The sequence below is a fragment of the Lissotriton vulgaris genome, chromosome 1_2 (assembly GCF_964263255.1).
Source record: "Lissotriton vulgaris chromosome 1_2, aLisVul1.2, whole genome shotgun sequence".
NCBI lineage: Eukaryota > Metazoa > Chordata > Amphibia > Caudata > Salamandridae > Lissotriton > Lissotriton vulgaris.
Genome location: NC_141686.1, coordinates 357,303,053 through 357,324,589, shown reverse-complemented (window position 1 = coordinate 357,324,589; position 21,537 = coordinate 357,303,053). Strand labels below are relative to the sequence as shown.

Below are 21,537 nucleotides of genomic sequence, written 5' to 3'. Positions count from 1 at the left end.
ACTAAACTTCGGACCTCTCCAACTATGTCCTAGTTAATATTCACCGAAAAACAATGAAGTATTCTCCTCTAACCCTGTTCCAAGATGGCGCCTGCCCATACACACCCACTGACGCGTGGTAATCCTTCCTTTCTACACCATGCCGCATCACGTTGCCTAGCAAAGCTCGCCGCACACGCCCACCACGGCGCCCGCGTAATTCGGTAACTTAAGCGGCTGGGCCGCACAATGGATCGACCGGCTGTCCCGCAAGTTTACCGATGTGGGCTGGGTAGGTGATTACGTGCCCTAAGCCAGAAGCGAGCAAGGTAAGGTGCGCTGTACCGATGCGAATCTGTCCAATGGCATCGGCCCACGATCGCCATGGTACTATACCGACTGGTACCTAAACATTCGCAAACTGTACCGCTAACCACTACCATAACCGGCGGTGTTACCGATTCCTTTCAGGTGACTTTCACATAGCTCTGGCCCCACGAGGACAGTCTGTGGAACTACCGATCAGGGACTACGGGTAAGAACTTCTTGATGACACTTACCCGGGTTGATCCGGTTCGAAATACTTCACATTAGGATAATCCAAGCAGTACGGGTGCAAGCTTTGATATGCACAGCTTTTAAGTAATTAAGTTTGTCTCAATGGCAATTTCTTCAATGTTGATTGTGTGTGAATGCGCACACCATCCTTTTACTGCATGACACACACGTGTGAGTTAGCATGGTGTGGCTTGCCACATGTATATATAGAAATAATGCATCCCCATTATTGACCACATATGGTTTTTGCAATACAAAACTTCCCTCCTTTTTCTTCACTTAGTTTAAGAATCCTCTCTGACACGAGCGTTATCACTTAACCCGAGTTGTGATCCCCATAGCCACATCTCTGCCAGCATGTTATTATCACCTGTAAATGTATACTCAGAACAGACATATTATTGACTGTGCCCTTTTTTCCTTCCTTTTCCAGTCCTAGGGTGGGAATCCACGAAGGGTTTGATCCCACGACACATTACAGGTCGTATACTTGATTCCTTCTAAACTGGGGGGAATCTGTAGCAAGTTGATGAGCACTTTGGTCCTGATGAATTGCCCGAGAGGCATGAAACATGTCGACCACACCTTGACTGAGGGTTGAATGAGGCCAGATCACCCTAACTGTTACGCCTCAGTACCCCTCATTTCACAAATTTTAATTAGGCAGTGAGCCATGTTATTAAAGTTTTCTTAATGGACTCCACTGACCTCTTTTAACTTCACTCACGCTCACTACTGCACTTTTTTCTTAGGCCCCTCACACACATGCACCCATTGGCTAAGGAATAAAAGAACTCCGCCAAAGCGTAGCACCTAGTGCTACCCGACAGGCATTGCATCGCCAGCCTGCCGCAGGAGCAGGAAGCCAATGATGACACGGTACGATCATCGGGTGGGATGGCAACAGCCGTCCAACCTTTGAATTGTGTGAGGCATCCTTAATTCCGCTAAGGGATCACTACATTCCCTGCCACGTACACTCCAAGAAAGAGAGGATTCTTTGAGTTACTTTAATCTACCCACTCTATACACTTTTTGTTGATATCTATGTAACACTGACAAACACAAATGTTGCAGAAGGGCAGCAAAACGAGTGTAAATGAGGGCAGCAAAACGAGTGTAAATGAGGGCAGAAGGGCAGCAAAACGAGTTGCAGAAGGGCAGCAAAACGAGTGTAAATGAGGGCAGAAGGGCAGCAAAACGAGTTGCAGAAGGGCAGCAAAACGAGTGTAAATGAGGGCAGAAGGGCAGCAAAACGAGTTGCAGAAGGGCAGCAAAACGAGTGTAAATGAGGGCAGAAGGCCAGCAAAACGAGTCTAAATAAGGGCAGCAAAACGAGTCATTAGCAGTTAGATGGCCGACAAAGCTACACTCATTTGTAGCACACGCCAAAAACCGCCATTCCAAGCGCGTGCATAACGACGTTACTTCCTATAGTGTTTCTTTAATGAGTTAATCAGGTATTTACTTTTCTATCACCACATTTCATAAGCAAACCTGTGCTGCCTAACTGGCGATTGCTACTGTGGCATAATTTAATAAATAAAAATCACTCGGCGTCTATATTTCTCAAGGTCGGATTTCACTTTCCGTGTACACTACACTACTACTGTGAACCCGTTTAGTAAACAATGTTCCTTCATAGCACTCTGATCATACCTGAGCTGGTGTGAACGCCGGGTCTCCCTGGCCGAGCGGTTCCTTCGGGACTTGACTGTCGCAGTGTCGCCCTCTCAAGTATTCCTTCCTGGGTCCGGTCAGGTCAGGTCTGAGGTCAAGTCTTCCATCAAACGAACCCCATAAACAAACAGAGGCCGCAGTACGAGGGAGGGAGAGAGCTCTGGCCCCCCAGACAGGGGGTTATGTACCCGGGCTAGGTATTGACCACCCAATCCTGGCGCTGTATGGTGCCCCCCCAGCCAGGATTGGCTGGGGGGGCACCATAACTGCTCGCCCAGTCGCCCTGTACAACCCCGGGGATTGCCGCCCGCCCCCATGTCCTCTCTCTAAAGGGAAAATCAGGGGGGAAACAATCTGCGCATGCGCGGGCATGTTTGTGCCCAAAAGTCGACATGCGCAGCTTTAGCAGTCCCATCAGGCCCCCACCCCCCCTGCGCACTCCGGGAAAGTCGGGTGTCTCCCGGATTCCCGGCCGGCAGGTAGCGCGATTTAAAAAAAAAATTGTATGTGGTTTAGTGGCGACGCGGTGGGTCCATGGGGCTTAGTGGGGCTACGCCCCTACGCCCCAATGGACGCACCGCGCCTGTTAGTACAACTAACTATAACAGAGGAAATTCAATGGTTTTGTATGAGTAAAATGTCCAGCTAACTATAACACCCCTGAAACCTATGGTTTTCTCAACAAATTTCTAAGGTTTTTTAAATGATAATTCCTACTATATCCTGCCTGAAACCCATGGTTTTTTCATTGAATTTCAATGTTTTTTTAAATGATAATTCCTAATTATAATGTTCATTAAGCATATCTGTTTTTTCTATCTAATTTAATTATCATCACATTCTCAACATCGCAAAAACTGCAAATATTATCATTCTTCAATCTATTCCTTCCTCCAAGAAAATCGCCTCAAACTAGAACCACAACTAACATTAATGATATACAAACTAGACGTTCCCTTTGTAAAAAATCAAAAATACACCACTTCCCCATATTTTCAACAACAAGCCAAATCTGCAATGCTACCTAAAAAAACAGGCAATAGTTTCACTTACCACTAACAAATGAATATCAACATTTAACTAAAGTAAGGACGTGGACTATGTACCGCGTGAATCACATCCAACTCACAACCACATACAAAGACAAATATGTAATAGAAGTACTAATTATGCACTTCCAACACCCAACAAAATCACACAACACCTAGCGCCATCGCCACTACAACCACCCCTCCTGACCCCCCGCCCCCCTCTATTACCTCAGAGGCAGCGCAACACAGGACAACGGACTCTCCCAAAGTAATTTTTCCCCTCAACAGCACATTAGCTCAATGTTAAGAGATGTCGCAATCAACTATGTATAAGGGAAGGAACTTGTACATCAACAATAATGTACACAATCCTAACACTACCGGTGATATGCTATATACAACTCACTGTACACACCAAAAACGTTTCCTTATGTAGATATACTATTGATAAGTCTAGTGTACTGTTCAGTGGACAAAACCATATTATCTCACACACTGGGTAATATCTTGGTCATGTAGCTGTGTTGCCCCGCCCACTTCGAAGCAGAGGCGGAGTAGGCTGGTCCAACATACGCAACTCCAGTGTAAGATTATAAATAATTAGCCTACGACTTGGGCGTGGTTCACTTCTGAAAAGAGAAACGAGTCTGCCACAGTTATGGTCTGCCACGTGGCTGCCGCCATGACCACGTGCCTCCTCAATACAGGCCCACTGCAAACTCAGCGCCACAGCTCCGCAGACTCATGTCTGTATTGACTACTGCCTTCGATCTAATGTCTTCCCATTCATTCCTAGAGGCCCATAGGAATGAATGGGAAGACATTCTCAATTTGCGATTCTCAATTAGAGAATCGCAAATTGAGAATGCAATTTCAAAGGTGCCAGGTTGTCAAAAGGATACCCTGTTGCACCCCTGAGATTGATCGGTGCACGTATGTTGCGCACACATATGCCCTAAGGGCATGTGTGTGCAACTTGAAACTTTGAAACATGAACAAAGTGCATTTTTCAAAGTTTTGAAAATTACCATGAAGTTCAGCTTCATGGTAATTTGCTTCCCCTATTAACGAAATCGCTGATTTTTTAACTTTTATGTATGGCATTTAAGGAACCCCAAAATGCGATTCCTTAAATGCAATCGGAATTTGAGAACTCGCAATTAATTGTGAATTTTCAAATTGCGAGGGCTTTGACCTTTGATGCATCGCAAAAGCTAATTTTGCAATAGGAAACTGACAATTTTTGGGAATTGCACCGTTTGCGATCACAAAAGGCTTTGATGCATGTGCCTGTATGTCCTCAGATTTTGTAAAAGGATACGAAAAAAACAATTTCTTGGTGTCTGTGCTGACTACTGCCTTTGATCTACACTGCGGGTTCACAATTTGAATTCAGCTTTGGGTCCACACTACGGACAGCATTAAATTTTGCCTTGATTTGAGACAATTGTACTCTATGTCCTCAGATTTCTTTAAACGATGCGACAAAAAACATTCCTCAATGTCAGTGCTGACTACCTCCTTCGATCTACTTTGTGAGTGCTCACGATTCAGGTGGAATGGCGATTGCACATGACGCATTCCAGTAGGCAAGAGACATTGTACCAGTGCGATCCGCCTGATCCACGAATCATCGCAGGGTGCGCCCACGCTGAGTTCTTCAGGTACCACTAACTCACTGCACCACAAGTCATCTCCCCGTGGCCTTATTAAGGGAGAATTCACTAGGCAACAAACATTGCTCCCAGTGCGGACCCCCCCTGGACCACGCATAATCGCAGGCTACGTACAAGCTCAGCACCAAAGATATTACTAACTCAGTGCACCATAAATCATCGCAAAGAAGAGTGAACAGTTTTATGTCCCAGTCAGGCATACTATCACTTTTAAATAGAATTCATGCAGAATTCAATCGACAAAAGACATTACTCCAATTACTGTGCCTCTCCCGACCATGCATCATCACAGGGTACGTACACGCTAAGCGCCAAAGGTACTACTAACTCAATGCACCAAAAATCAACACAGAATTCACAAGACAAAAAACATTACAATCAGTACAGCCTGCCCGAACCACGCATCATCGCAGGCTCCACAGAAACTTGTTGTTTCAGGTGTCACTAACTCAGTGCACCACTTATCATCGCTGGCTGCACACACGCTAAATTACCAATAATGTGCAGCTCTAGTCAACCCCACTTGGCAATGGGCTCTTGCTAACCGCTGCCTTCTGCCTACACTGCGGTCATCAAAGCTCACAATTAAATAGACTGTTGATTCATAATTTGCAGAGTACAATACCAAAGTAAGTATAACACCTATCAAACCAATCAATATCCCTTTAGTATGCTTCAAAAACTTCTTTTATTTCACTTTTAGATTTAGTTCAATAATACAATTCATGCTGCAAGTACAAAGGTACACTTAATGACAGTCTACACTGTGGACAGCATAGGTCACAATTTGAACCTCACTTTTTCTTAATTGGAAACATGAATTTCTTTATTGGAGACAAAAATGGCTACACCACTGGAAGAATCATCTGATTCTTATCATTTTGTTGCTGAAAATTTGATAACCATCAATGGTACTTTTTTTCCCCCCTCAAAGTACATGCAGTACAGTATGCAACAGTCAATGCTCTGCGTGCAGCCCGCTCAGACCATGCATCATCGCAGGGCGAGCACATGCTAAACATCAGACGTACCACTAACTCAGTACACCATAAATGATCGCCACAAGCTTTATTAAGGCAAAATTCAGTAGTCAAAAAACATTACCCCCATGTAATGGTGCATGCCTGCCCAGACCACGCATCATCACAGGTTACGTACACGCTCAGTGCCACAGGTTCTACTAACTCAGTGCACCATAATTCATCGCCACATGGCCGTATTCAGGCACAATTCAACTGACTCTTCATTCATTATTTATAGAGTGCAGTACCAAACAAAGTATAACGTCCCTCAAACCTACACAATATCCCTTTAGCAGCCTTCCTTCAAAAATTCTTTTATATCAGTTCTAAATTTAGTTGAAAAACAAAATTCACGCTGCAAGTACAAAGGCACACTCAATGATAGTCTACACTGCAGACAGCACAGGTCACAACTTGAAGTATAATGTCCCTGAAACATATATTTCGACAATGTATTCCATACATATTTAATCTTTTATTTCAATCCTGATTACAGATGATGCAGTCCAGTAGGCAACACACTGAGCACCATACGTAACACTAACTCAATGAATCATAAATAATCGCCACGTGGCCTTATTAAGGCAAATTTCAGTAGCCAAAAGACATTCTTACCAGTGTGGTCTGCCTGAACCACGCACCATCACAGGTTCCACACAAACCGACACTACCTTATTGCACCACAACTCATGAACCCTTTATGATAGAATCTTCTGTGTATTATTTCACATATAGTGCTCCTATCTTTGTACAGCAGAAGTCATAAATCGTTTAGGATTAAATATCTGTGTATGATATCCTGATTACTATTCTACTTATTACCAACAGCAACGTAATAAAATGGAGTCGAACACACGTGCCCGTACCTACTTCAACTATCTATATGTGTCTGAGTATTTATTATGTTTGTAAAATGCTGCTCCTGCGCCCTACCACATTATATTGTACTGTAAACAGTGTATGCAACCATCTTACCTCTGCCAGAAGGAAAAACTTAGATTATTCAACTTTCACTTGCTCTTTCTACAAATTGGAATGTACAAACTGGATCATACGAATACGAGTGAGTCTGGTGTGCTGCTGTGATAGTCCTGAGGCGGAAGCCGGGACTTTAGTTTAAAACTTTGCTGCTTGACCGAAAAGCTCACAATTGTTTTTAAACCTGCACAGAAATTCTTAAATTGCTGTTAAAACTGCACATTTTAAAATACCAAAAACAATCGGCACTTACGGTTGAATTGCCGCTGAGTCAGAGCGGATCTTGCTCCCCCCCCCCCCCCCCCCCCCCCCTTGAGGACTCAATAGAGCTTCCGGCTCACTTTCCGCATTTGCACTTCCGGACCCGCCATCTTGGGTGAGGAGCAGGAGCAAGCAGACTAGTGCTTGGCCCCTCCCGCCCTCACGCCCTCGCCACTACAAAAGAGCCCAAACTCCATACCCCCACTGAATACGAGTGAGTGTGGTGTGCTGTTGTGAAAGTCCTGAGGCAGAAGCCGGGACTTTCGTTTAAAACTTTGCTGCTTGACCGAAAAGCTCACAATTGTTTTTAAACCTGCACAGAAATTGTTAAATTGCTGTAAAACTGCACATTTTGAAATACCAAAAACAATCGGCACTTACGATTGAATTGCCGCTGAGTCAGAGCGGATCTTGCTCCCCCCCCCACCCCTCCCTTGAGGACTCGATAGAGCTTCCGGCTCACTTGCCGCATTTGCATTCCGGACCCGTCATCTTGGGTGAGGAGCAGGAGCAAGCAGACTAGTGCTTGGCCCCTCCTGCCCTCACGCCCTCGCCACTACAAAAGAGCCCAAACTCCATACCCCCACTGAATACGAGTGAGTGTGGTGTGCTGTTGTGATAATCCTGAGGCGGAAGCCGGGACTTTAGTTTAAAACTTTGCTGCTTGACCGAAAAGCTCACAATTGTTTTTAAACCTGCACAGAAATTCTTAAATTGCTGTTAAACCTTCACATTTTAAAATACCAAAAACAATCAGCACTTACGATTGAATTGCCGCTGAGTCAGAGCGGATCTTGCTCCCCCCCCTTGAGGACTCGATAGAGCTTCCGGCTTACTTGCCGCATTTGCACTTCCGGACCCGCCATCTTGGGTGAGGAGCAGGAGCAAGCAGACTAGTGCTTGGCCCCTCACGCCCTCGCCACTACATAATGGTTCCCTTTCCCAGGAGGCGCAGCAGACGGGCGCAGCGGCGGAGGCGGCGGGGCACCAAAGGCAAGCCCGTCTGCGCCTGTCCGCGCTGGGCCGGGACTAGGGGCCACGACCGCTGGCCAAATAAATTACGATCTCCTACTCACCAGCACTTTACTTCAACTGCGAGGCCCCACCAACGACCACTGCCTCGCATCCTGGGATCCCACCACAAAACTTTTCAACTGCCAACACTGTACGTATCAAATCTGCCCATCAAAACCTCCTCCCTCATGCCATATGTTCCTGGTGAACTGCAGGTCTCTCCCTAAGCATGCCTCGGAGATTTCTTTGTTGATCTCTGATAAAGAATCTTACACCATATTTCTCACGGAAACATGGTTACAAACAGACTCCGATCCCGATATTATTCAAGCACTCCCTGCAGGATACCAAAAACTTCGGGCTGATCGTCCGTCAGGAAAAGGCGGCGGCATAGCTGTCATTTACAAAAAACGTTATACCTGCCGCAGCTCTCCTATTAACCTATCCAGCTGCGAATACCTCACATTTTCACTTGACTTCTCCCCCACATGTACCTTTTCAGGGACCCTTGTCTATCGGCCGCCCGGAACCCCTACAAACTTTATAAACCACTTTACACCCGCTATAGCTAGTGGAGTCTGTAACCTACCGAACTACACCCTACTGGGTGACCTCAATGTCCACTTAGATGACCCCCAGGACCCGGCAGCTGCCGAACTAAGCCACAATCTGGAGGCACTAGAACTCTCCCAGCGAGTGCTGGAACCCACCCACTATAAAGGTCACCTACTGGATCCAATCTTCAGCAACTGCATCCACCTCACAGTTAGCTCACCCATCCCTCTCCCATGGACTGACCACTCTCTGATCCCATTTACCTGGTCACCGTCAGGCTCACGCCCCACACCTCCCCCCGCTCCCAGCAGAGACCGCAAATGGTCACAACTTAATCCCAACCAGTGGGCAACCACTTTGGAAGCCTCCGTCCCAGAAAACAACTCCGACCCGGCGGTCAGTAATGACAACTTCAATAATTGGATCACCACTTCTTTAGACTGCATTATTCCAATCAAAGACATGAAACTTAAACAGAGACCAAGAAATGCACCATGGTATTCACAGGACCTATGTAGTCTCAAGAAAGAATGAAAAAAACTAGAAAGAAAATGGCGCATTGACTACTCACAAGCTAGCAAAGATGAATATCGGGCTGCCATGAAACCCTATAAAAACGGCATCAAAAAGGCCCAAGCCATCTTTTTCGAAAACAAAATAAACGAAGCAGCATCTAAACCCAGGGAGATATACCATATCGCAAAAACCCTGCTCAAACCTCCGGACAATTTACCAGATCCTCTGAATGCTCAGACTCGCTGCAATGAGCAGGCCGAATATTTCCACAACAAAATAGCTACGATCTACTCATCCTTCCCCCAATCCCCTCACATCCAAACAGGGCACAAGGATACTAGGCCGCCTCCCCCCACCACCCTGGAAACCTTCCCACCACTGGAGCCTACCACCCTGGAAACCATAATACTCCAGGTAAAATCTGGATCTCCCAGTGACCCAGCCCCAGCTCAGTCCCTCAGAACAATTACTCCCATCATTCTGCCTACCATCCTAAATCTGATTACCAACTCTTTATCTTCAGGTAGCGTACCACCGAAGTGGAAACAGGCGACAGTCAAGGCCCTCCTGAAAAAAGCCAATCTAGATCAGAAGAACCCAGGGAACTACCGCCCGATCTCCCTGTTGCCATGGATAAGCAAAATTGTGGAAAAACACGTAAACCACTCTCTCACAGAATTCCTGGAAGTGAATAACTTACTGGACATATCACAGACTGCGTTCCGTCCCATGCACGGAACAGAAACCGCGCTACTAGCTGTGATGGAAGGAGCTAGAATGATTGTGGATCAGGGCGGCACTGCGGCCATCATCTTATTGGACCTCAGTGCCGCCTTCAACACCGTGAATCATGATATCTTGCTACACAGAATCTCAGCACTAGGAATCACCTCTAAAGCAGCGGCCTGGCTACAATCATTTCTATCAGAGCGCTCATTCCGAGTCTGTGAGGGCAATATCACTTCGCCCAGTAAACCACTCAGTTGTGGGGTTCCCCAGGGTTCGTCCCTGAGCCCCACACTGTTTAACATATACATGCGCCCCCTCGCTGAAATAGTTCGCCCTTTTGGCGTCCAAATCGTGTCCTATGCTGATGACACTCAGCTGGTGGTAACTCTGAATCATCCCTCCTCTCATCCAAGTGATCTAAGGTGCTGTATGGAAGCAGTATGCACCTGGATGACCCAGTCCTACCTGAAACTGAATGGAGACAAGACAAAGCTAATGGGGAACTCCCCACAGAAATCCATCGACTCCTTGAGGCCACCAGCACTGGGCCCGGCACACCTAGCCAAGAACACCATTAAGAGCCTAGGAATTTGGTTAGACAATACACTGACGCTCAGCTACCAGGCAACCAAATTATCTGCCACCTGCATGGGCATCCTAAGACTCATCCTGAAAATCGTGCCGCTCCTCCCATTCAAGGCTAGACAGATCATGATCCAGGGCCTAATCCTCTCCCGGCTGGACTTCGGGAATGCCCTCTATCTAGGAGCCCCCCAATCAACCCTGAAAAAACTCCAGGTTATCCAAAATTGCGCTGCCTGCACTCTCTTGCGCATCCCCCGCCGCCAATCTGTGAGATCTGAACTAAAAGACCTCCACTTGCTGCCAGTGAGGAAAATAATCGATTTTAAAAGCATGTGTATTGCTCAACGTGCCTACTGGAGGAAAGGAGCAATCCTGAATCACACCTTGATCACCCCCTACCATCCCAACAGACAGCTGAGGTCGGCCCATACCTTCCAAGTCATCAATCCCAGGATCAAAAGAGAAAGGAGTGGAGGCAGAATGTTTTCAGTAAACGCGGCAAAGCTCTGGAACTCCCTCCCAATCTCTATCCGATCAGAACCCAACATTCTGCTTTTCCGGAAAAAAATAAAAACCCTTCTCTTCAGCAGATAACTCAACCCAGCCTCACGCACCCGTTTTTCGTTAAGCGCTAGGACGCCTGCGGGTAGCTATCGCGCTATACAAAAACTAAATCCAATCCAATCCAATCATTACAATACTGCAAAGAAAGTATATAGTAAATTTATAAGTGAGTGCTTTTTCTCGTTTTTTTTGCATATTTATATAGCGTGAAGTCAACCCAAAACTATATTAGCAATTTACATGAGCACCGTATTTACAGTACATTTTCAGGCACGCGTAGATAATGTAATTTCTCTACAAAAACAGGATGTGGACGCGCCTCCAACACTGATTTCCAGCACCAAGTTCAACAGTATACCTGAATGACTACATACGTATATATATTAACTGCCCTTCGTGTGCCAAAACTGCAACCTAAAGCTTTCACAGCCCTGTATTACTACAGCTACAACACTCCACTGAATGTACAACAAACATTCATATTCGCAGAAATGCGTCATGTTCACCATCTTTTGTGTGTGCAACTATGGATGAATGTAGGATCAGTGATTCCATGTTGGCCATGATTCCATGTTGGCCATGTTGTGGGACTTTACAGACAATGACACATTTGTGTTTACGACCTGGGTGACGGCAACACTACAACACGGACACCCGAATCAGTTGATTTCTCATATAGCTCAATACGGAACCACGCCCATAGCTCCGGAGTCATCGTTCACAGCCTCGCTCAGCACTGGCATAAGTCAGGCCAGCCCATTCCGCTTACCCTACCAGGAAAACACAACAACGCTACATGGCCCAGATTTCCATTGTAGTTATTTCTTACTTCCATTTCCATTTCCAATCTTTATTTCGGCCATTTGGCCATAAAAGATAAACAATACACATATACAACATACTAAATCAGTGCATTTACAATATAAAACATTGGAATGAGTATACTAAAATACATTAAAAAGCTGTAAGTCTTAAAATTAGGGGGAAACCTGGGTCTTTAAAATGCGATTACGAGTGTGCCAGACATTAGTAAAAAATTTTGCCAGAGCAAACACAGTTGGGCCTGAGACATCAGATTTTAAAATCCTGTACATTGGGGCGTATTCCCTGCAGCCCATATTTCTTATCAGTGGCAACAGCCAATATTTCCTTGCGACCCTATAGGCTGGGCAGAAAAAGGCCACATGTAAATCCGTTTCCTCCGTGGCATCACAGGCCGGACACTGCTTGGTGGAAGGGGGTAATGACCAGGAACTAGTAAAAGATCGAAAGGGCAGCGTACCGTATCTCCATTGGAGGAAGAGCTTTCTGGCCAGCACTGGGGAAATGGCGTCCAGAACCCCCTCAAACCTATATAGGTCCTTACTTTGTACAAATACCGAGGATAGTGACCCTTCAGCCTGACTGTCTAGGGCCCTGGCTCGTTTTTGTTCAAAGTATGCATTAGCCAGAGATCTTTTGGAGATATTTAATGCTGCGCTGGCAGGATCAGTCCATAAGTCGGAAAGCCCTAGTTCCATGCAAGTGTTTTGGATGTGTCTTATCCACGGGATCCGAAGCGCTTTTGGGTGGGTCAATAATTCCAGCAACTCCGCCCTATAGGCTGCAAGATTGTTACTACTCCACAGCCTACGCCAAAAGGCTATGGGTCTCAGACCTATTTCTTCGGCTATTGGTCGTAGACCCAAATCAAGCCTTAGGGGAAGGAGCGGGGTGCTGGGCGGGAGTGCGGCTATCTGCCTGATAAAATTATTCTCTGTTAGTGACAGACTGCGGCATGAAGTATGTCCCCAGAGTTCCGCCCCATACATGGTCGCTCCCCTGGCCTGGACCTTGTATATCTGGATTACAGACCCCAGCGGACGGTATGAAGAACCATTCATCATCCGGGCAATACCCCCGGTAGTTTGTGTCAATTTGAGGTTTGCCCTACTCTGGTGGGATCCCCAGGACATGGTTTCGTTAAGAGTCACACCGAGATATTCAAAGGTAGAGACTCTCTCGAGCCGTGCTGCTCCTAATATCGGGTTCGGCCGCAGTTTTTGGCTCGGATTCAAAACCATGAACTTTGTTTTGGTCGCATTAATTTCCAACCCCCTGTCAGTGCAGAAGGCCACAAATGAATCGAGGATCCTCTGTATCCCCATAGGGGTTTTAGATAGCAGCAGGGTGTCATCCGCAAACATTATTGCAGGCACCCTGTTGCCATTCAATTTGGGGGCGTCGGTATAGTCAGTGGCATTCAGGTGGGCGATTACCCCGTTGACGAAGAGGCAAAACAGGGTCGGTGCCAGCACACAACCCTGCCTTACCCACCGGTCAACGGGGAATCTTTCAGTGAGTTCCCCGGACCTTCCACACCTCACTCGGGCATAATTGTTGTGATGTAGCCTCTGCAGGATTAATAGGATGTCCGGGGGAACGCCCATCTCTGCCAGGACGCCCCAGAGTTTCCCCCTGGGGACCAAATCGAAGGCGGCCCGTAGGTCCACAAAGATTGTGTAGAGACTGCCGCCCTCGAGTATTGCTGACCTCCAATAGATGATGTTCAATCTAAAAACCGGGTTCACTGTGGAGACCCCCTTCCTAAACCCCGCCTGGTAGGGGCTAAGGACACCCACCTCCTCTGCCTAGTCCTGGAGCCGATTAAGCAGAACCCTGCCAAACAGTTTCTGCGCTACATCGATTAAACTGATGGGTCTGTAATTGACTGGGAGGAGAGGCGAGCCCTTTTTAAAAATGGGCACCACCTCCGCCCCCAGCCAAGTACTAGGAATTTCCATGCCGCGGAGAACTCCATTAAAAAGAGCGGCAAGATAGGGGGCCCAGACAATAGGTTCCTGTTTAAACAGGTCCCCGGGTAGGCCATCCAATCCCGGCGCCTTTCCAGAGGAAAGTCCGGCTATAGCAGCCATAACCTCGCCCAGTGTTATTAAATCCCTTTCATAATCTGGCCAACCAACCCCGGTATCAGAGATAGATTCTCCTGGTTCAGAGCTGTATAGGGACTGGAAATGTGCCTGCCATACCTCTGGAGCGATGTTTGGCTCGATTGCCGATTGGAGATTTCCCGACCCCCCACTCACTATCCTCCAGAACAGCCGATGGTCTTTCGTTGCTAGGGCCTTAGTGAGTTCTTCCCACTTATTTTCCTACCATTCGGCTTTGGCATGGGCAACAAGTTTCTTATAAGCCCGTCTACTTTCTCTTAGAATATCCCCCCTAAACCCTCCTTGATGGATCTGACAAGTTCCCCTTTTGCCCTTCTGCATGCTTGATTGTACCATGAGGACTTGCATTGCTGCCCCCTACTTGGTTTCCGTGTATTACTAAAGAGGTTAGGGGCCGCTGCTTTTATGAGGTCCTCATGAGCCATACCTAGTTCAACTTGGGCATCTTTGTTATTCACCTCGGCCTCCAAACGCCCCACAATTTCCAATATTGGAATTATTCCCTCGTAAAGCATGGGAAGTTTCTTCTCACTTGCAGCCAAATGCTCCCACCTGTTTCTTCTCCTGCTATTTTCCAGGAGAGAAAGGGAAACTTGCTTGAATCCTGATGGAGCAGTGAGAAATATTGTTGTAAATATTTTCCAGGAGAAGCGCAGGTTTGCTCCCCTCCAGAGCGATCGTTGGAGTCTGGAGGTCAGGGTGGACTAGATCGAGCTCTAGTGCATTATGGTCACTGTCTACCCTTTCCGTTACCCTAAAGTCCCGAATGGTTGACCACTTCTCTACTTGGGCCAAGACATAATCCAAGCAAGACTCTCTTCCCACTCTGTTATAGGTGGTTCTGCTGGGTATGTCAGATCTCATTCGCCCATTACAGGCTCTAAGTCCGAACCTTAGGGTAAGGGCTGTGACTTGTAATGCAAGTGGGGTCCATGCCCTCGGGGGGGGAGCTTCAACCGCGGGCACCGCCCATCTAGTCTCTTCTTCCAATGGAAATCCCTCTAGAAGACCTGGTAATGGCTCAAAGTGAGAGTTAAAATCCCCTCCCACCAGATAGAATGAGTCCCTTGGTAGCTCAGTTAAATAGTTCGTAAGTTCAGCTATGGTCGGTGATTCCTTGGCAATTCCCACAGGTCTGGAATAGATGTTGATTAGAACAAGTTTAGCTTGATTTGGCCAGGATAGTGAGACCGCAAGAATGTCGTCAGAGCTGACTGGTAGCCGTGTAGCCTCACAGCCTAGATGAGAAGCAACCCAGGTTGTGAGCCCGACTGACGGGCGGCCTTTACCCTCCCACCTTGCTGGGATGAAAAATGACTGGAAACCTTGATGCGCATGGTCTTCTCTTGCCCAGGTTTCCTGTAACATTCAAACGTCTCCAGTCTCAATGTAGTTCACCCAGTCGGGATCGGTCAATTTGTTGGCCAATCCGGCAACATTCCACCATATTAATCTGAAAAGTCCTGGGGTGCCGGATATCGTGCCGGAGAGATGGACAGGGACGATTTCAGGTACTGGGTCAGTCAATTGTTCAAGAACATTGCCATCAGTGGGGGTAGATGGATCAGGGAGTGTTGGAGAGCCAATCGCCAGAGTCACAGGGTTGTTAGTTGGCAGTCAGTCAACCCCATCCAGACCATTCAGGCAGTTGAAGCGATTGAAGTGAAAGTAGGGTGTGTCAGGTAATTGGAAATTTGGGCGCCGGGCATGATCTGTATGCCTGTGTCTACGTTCCACCCTTGTCCACTCTTCATGCTGTAGATCGTAATGCATGCGAATTTGGGGAAAGAAAAAGGATACTGGCAGGGTTTGGATAGTGGAATCCAGCGAGCGATTTACCCCTTCGCAGATGTGCAGAACAGTGCCCGGGTCTTTAAAGGTTACCAAAATACAATCCCCTATTATTGATTTTCTCGTCTTCCCTAGCCAGGGGACCCTTCTGACCATGATAATCTCATTATTGAAGCGTGGTGGCAGGGGTCGGTTCCAATTCAACCATTTAATGACTTTTTTCTTCAGGGATTGGAAATCTTCATTTTCTCCTCTTTGTAATTGAGGGGCACCTGCTAACACCACCGTGAGCCTATTGGCTTCTGGCGGCAGGTCCGGTCTCCGAGGTCTTGGGGCGGGTCGGGCCGGAGGGGAAGAGGAAGTGTTATCAACTTGGGGGAGGCCAGAATTGGTCCCTGTCTGAGAGCTATGAGGGACAATGTCTAATGGTTTTAGAGGCCTATTAGTTGGGTTGTTACATGGGGCCGAAACTTGAATGGCCATAAGTGGCTGCAAGGGGGGCGCAGTGGGTATACCCTGGGGAGGGGCTTTGGTAGTACCCTGCGAGACTCCAGTTTTCAGAGGATTACCTGTGAGAGGATTGAACCCCGCACATTTGGATTGCTTACTAACTAAGGTGTTCAGGGTAGTAAGAGATGCCTCTAGGATGGTAAGCCTGATCTCAACTTTTTTCAGGCTTTCACTGATGGGCTGAAAAAGTGAGCGAATTTAGAATTCAATACTCCCCAGGGATGTAGAAGAAGGTGCTATGTTAGACGTGTTAGCCTCTAGATCATTAATGGTAGTGGCCGTGTTAGAACTGGTATCCTTGAGGGGGATATCAATAGGCGCCATATCGTTATCCCTGCCAAGGGAGGGTACAGTTTTGAGTTTTTTACCAAAATCTAAATGGGATAGTTTAGATTTCCCCTGCCCCCCCCTTGTCTTCCTTCTACGTTTGCAGGGTGGAGGCCCATGCAACTCCACCACAACACTGTGCTTTGGCTTGCTTTTCTTATTTTTATTCACTGGGGGGGTTTGGGTAACCAAATCCACTGCCATATGGGATGATGTGGATGGGGTGGTCTCTATAATCTTTTCAGGCAGGATACCAGGGATGTTCGGGGTCTCCCTTAATAATAGGGGAAAATCTTCTGGTGTTGGTAAATTTTGCCTATCAGTGGCGGTACCATCCTCTTGGGAAGTGGGATACGGGATTATGTCAGTAAGGGGCCTGCTCTTCATGGATTCAATAGAGCGGCAACGCTCTGCCCTACGCCTCTCCAAGGAGTTTTCTTTGCCCCCATCTCCTTTGGCGGATTTGAAATAATTGTCCAGCGTGCCTGAATTGGTTCCCCCCACCCTTGAAGGGGTTTCACAAGGTGCCGGTGAGGGCATCTCCGTATTCAAGTCCTCAATCGACTGGAGTTACGTGATATCAGGAGAAGAAAGAGGGGTGGCCCAACCCAGCCTCTTTCGGCCCCTGACGGCCACAGACGGTCCCGCCCTTGTCCCGGGCTTCTCCCGGCGTGCTCCCGCGCTCTCCCGCGCTGCGGTATTCACGCTCTATTTTATAGCTATAGTGATGATGGGAGGATTGTTGGGGGCAGGGCGGGAGAGCAGCCCAGGTGGAGCGGGCGCGGGATGTCCTGAGACTCCTGGGAAATGGAGTCCCAGCCCTTTTGCTCGCAGCCCTCGGCCCCTGTTTTACCCCTGCAGCAGCTCCCAGGTGATGGAAGAGCGCCCCTCTGCGATGCGGGACCCGCGCAGCGGGTTCCGCGAGGCGTGGAGGTAGGGTGCACAAGTTATCCTCGGTGAGTCCAAAAGCGGCAAGAACAAGTTGCGAGGAGGTCCCACGGAGCGTAGGGCAATCCGGTTTTTAATCCGCAGTTCTGTTGGGGGCGGGGCGGGGAGGGAGAGCAGCCCAGGTGGAGCGGGCGCGGGATGTCCTGAGACTCCTGGGAAATGGAGTCCCAGCCCTTTTGCTCGCAGCCCTCGGCCCCTGTTTTACCCCTGCAGCAGCTCCCAGGTGATGGAAGAGCGCCCCTCTGCGATGCGGGACCCGCGCAGCGGGTTCCGCGAGGCGTGGAGGTAGGGTGCACAAGTTATCCTCGGTGAGTCCAAAAGCGGCAAGAACAAGTTGCGAGGAGGTCCCACGGAGCGTAGGGCAATCCGGTTTTTAATCCGCAGTTCTGTTGGGGGCGGGGCGGGGAGGGAGAGCAGCCCAGGTGGAGCGGGCGCGGGATGTCCTGAGACTCCTGGGAAATGGAGTCCCAGCCCTTTTGCTCGCAGCCCTCGGCCCCTGTTTTACCCCTGCAGCAGCTCCGAGGTGATGGAAGAGCGCCCCTCTGCGATGCGGGACCCGCGCAGCGGGTTCCGCGAGGCGTGGAGGTAGGGTGCACAAGTTATCCTCGGTGAGTCCAAAAGCGGCAAGAACAAGTTGCGAGGAGGTCTTACTTCCAGGTCTAGTTATCAGAGCGGTACACACACTCCCTCACAGCTGGTATACACCCACACCACACCCATCCAGCACATGCGTCACTACACACGTGACCCTACTAATAAAAAAGACGAGGCGCACGTGGTCTACGCCATTTTAGAGTTCCTCCCAGCGCTGTGATGGCCCGTCCTAGAGGTTCAAACGCCTCATGTAAGCCTGAACTACTGAACAGGGGGGCCCACTAACATGTGCGTGGTCTCTTTGGTCACTGAGTTAGTGGTACCGCAAGGACTGAGCCGGTGAGGAACCTGCGATGATGATGGTTGCACGAGTATGTTCTTTTTGCCATAGTGATATCAACCACCAAATGTGAGACTTCTTGGTGGCAGAGCGGAACTGCATGATGTGGAACGTACCCTGTCCGCAAAAAGGTGAGCTGTGAGGCCTCGGTGCACAGCGGAGGGAGTAGATGGGGTGTAGCAGATTGGATACAAAAAGGCGACGCAGCGATTTAGGCGTATACAGTCCTATATACTGTATCCTATTGCATTTGTATTTTTTTCCAATAGCAGGAATGTTTTTATAGTCGGTCAAATGTTTGTCGCTCGTGATGATTGAAACCCCGCGTATCACTGCGAACCACTTGCTTTCACAACCGGATGGAAAACATTAATACTCTACTAATTCTTCATAAATCGAAGCCTATTAAACAAGTTGGAACTGTACAAATAGTTGTATTTTTCATGCGGGAGGGAAGGTGTGTGAAAGGGCGATGTTATTTTACTCCACATTAAGATAGTGACAATTACCAATCATAACATCTTTCTTTTACTATCTTTTAGATGTAGAGCTTCAGGGTGCACTATGTCCCGGCACGTGGTGGAAGACACGCCGGTGACAGAAAGTTGAGCTGTGAATATTCTTTTCAGTCACTCTCTCACTTCCTTTCTCCTTTGATAAAGAAATGACGCACAATCTTATCTTCCTTCTTATCTAACAGGTTGTGTTTCACAAATTGGCGTTCCGCTCCCCAATACCTCCAAAGCTCAACGTTTGAGGATTCTGTGATGATGTGTGGCCATCGTAAGAACGCCTGAGAAGGCTGCTTCGACACGTGGTGCACCCTCTTTGAATAATGCCAGTGGCAAAAGGTGAGCAAAGAAGCTGGTTTCCGAAGAAACGAGAAGTCACCTGCGGGCGGAGATACTGGATAGTGTGCAGCAAGTTGACCGCGTAGGAATATACAATTACCTCCGGGCAGTGAGAATGGATAGGTTGGAACAGTCTGGGTGCGCAAGAAAAGGCACTCACCTCCAGACTCTGGGAGCCAATAGGGTGCAACAGGCTGGGTGTGCAGTAATACGAACTCACCGCTATGGAGTGGGAGTGCATTGGGTATAGTACTCTGAGAGAAAAAGAGAGCACAGACACCACCTTGCAGAGGAAGTTGATGTAATACAGTATCCGGAGTGTCCGAAGGCATAAAGCAGAAAAATACTTGTGCAGTTGAGTGTACTCTGCTTTTACTAACTCTATACTATCTTTCAGATCGCTAAACTTGAGGGTGCACTATGTACCGGCACGTGCTTGGACACACGTAGGCAAAAAGGTGTGCTACGAAGATATTCTCCAGTATTAACACTACCTCTCCTGCTCCATCTATTACTTTCTCTCTCTCACACTTTCAATGTTGTTTTTTCCTTCTTTCTCTCTCTCACGCTCTCTCATATTGTTTCTCTTTCTCTTTTCAAGTTATGGACGCTGCTGTTCACTCTGCAGATAAATTATTCAAGACTGAATTTAATACAGTCTGCAGTGTAGAAACAAAGCAGAACTCAGGTTGTGAGCTCTGTTGAACACAGTGTTTACAAAAAGGTAAGCAGAGCGGCCTAGATTCACAATGCCTCCAATTAAATGTGTTGCAAATAAACAATATTGTCATGCATAATTACGTGACCTAATTCTGTCTCATCTCTAAATCATTTTAAAGACCTGCTGGACCATACTGTAGATCTGAAGCAGTAGGCACTTCCCTACAGACACTTCTTCAACGCTGGCCTATGAGAGGAATGGGATGTATCAAGCACACTGCAGACGTGTAAATAACCAATATTGCCAAGTGCTATGTTAATTTGTGATCTTTGACCTCATTCAGTCACATCGATCTAATTTTAAACACTTATTTTCATTTTTGTTTTGCAGGTTACCTACCCTCCTACCATTGGAGTCCATCTCACATTTTGTTTATTATATTGTTATGTTAAAGTTACGTTTCTAGGTATTAATTATATTGTTATGTTAAAGTTATGTTTATAGTTATTTATTTTTGTTGTAATAAAAATTAATTAAAAAAATGTATACGTCTTCTTTTTCTGACAACATTTCACTATTATTTAGTGTGATAATCATATGCTTAGAGAACATTAAACAATAAAAAGTACAAATAATGTTTAAAACTAGAAGTATAATACTATGGCTAACTCTTTACCAGAGTCTGTAGCTGCGATTAACGATTCCTATGGAAAATTTTAATAACTCCAGCACAGTTACTGTTTGGATTAGCAACATTGTGTGGTGAACTTGTGGCCTGTGTGCTCACTTAAGTGTTCGATGAACTGTTACTATGGTAACAGGCAGCAAGCAGTTTGGGGGTAGATTTGAAAGGTACTGGATGTACAGAAACCGTTATATTTACCCAGGATCCTCTACATGACAGAGGGGAAAGCAAACTGAGACGACAGAACACTGTGGAGCAGATTTACAAGCCCCTTGCGCCACTTTCGCATCACTTTCCCCATGTTAAAAGTGACACAATAGTGGCGCAAGGGACTTGTAAATCTGCCCCTATGTATATTACGTGCAAAAGAAGTACACAATTCTTCTAATTCTTTATTGATCACAATTAGACAGTGTTGCTTCACGATTCACAATGCAATTCACTAAATACTTTGCACCTATTTAAATGGGAGACGGGATTGTCGACATTACAAAACATAGGGGCATATTTACAAAGACGGTACAAAAGGGGGTGGTGATGGACGGAGCATCTGAATCAATCAAACACTCACACCCAGTCAAAAGATCTGGGTTTAATCCATCACCTTTCTTTAGCCCACTCTGCCACCCCAGTTCAGACATGGCTATATGCAAATCAGTCTGACCCTGTGCCTCATGGGAACAGTCCAGCCCGAACTGCCAAGATATGTCTTCCCTGGACCGGAAACAAGC

At 47.2% G+C, this 21,537-nt stretch overlaps 1 protein-coding gene across 1 annotated transcript in view; it reads right to left on the bottom strand.

The window, feature by feature from the left end:
• Nucleotides 1–21,537, bottom strand: part of LOC147736825 (uncharacterized) — a 467,810-nt gene that overhangs the window by 65,955 nt on the left and 380,318 nt on the right. The gene's annotated exons all lie outside the window — the stretch shown is intronic.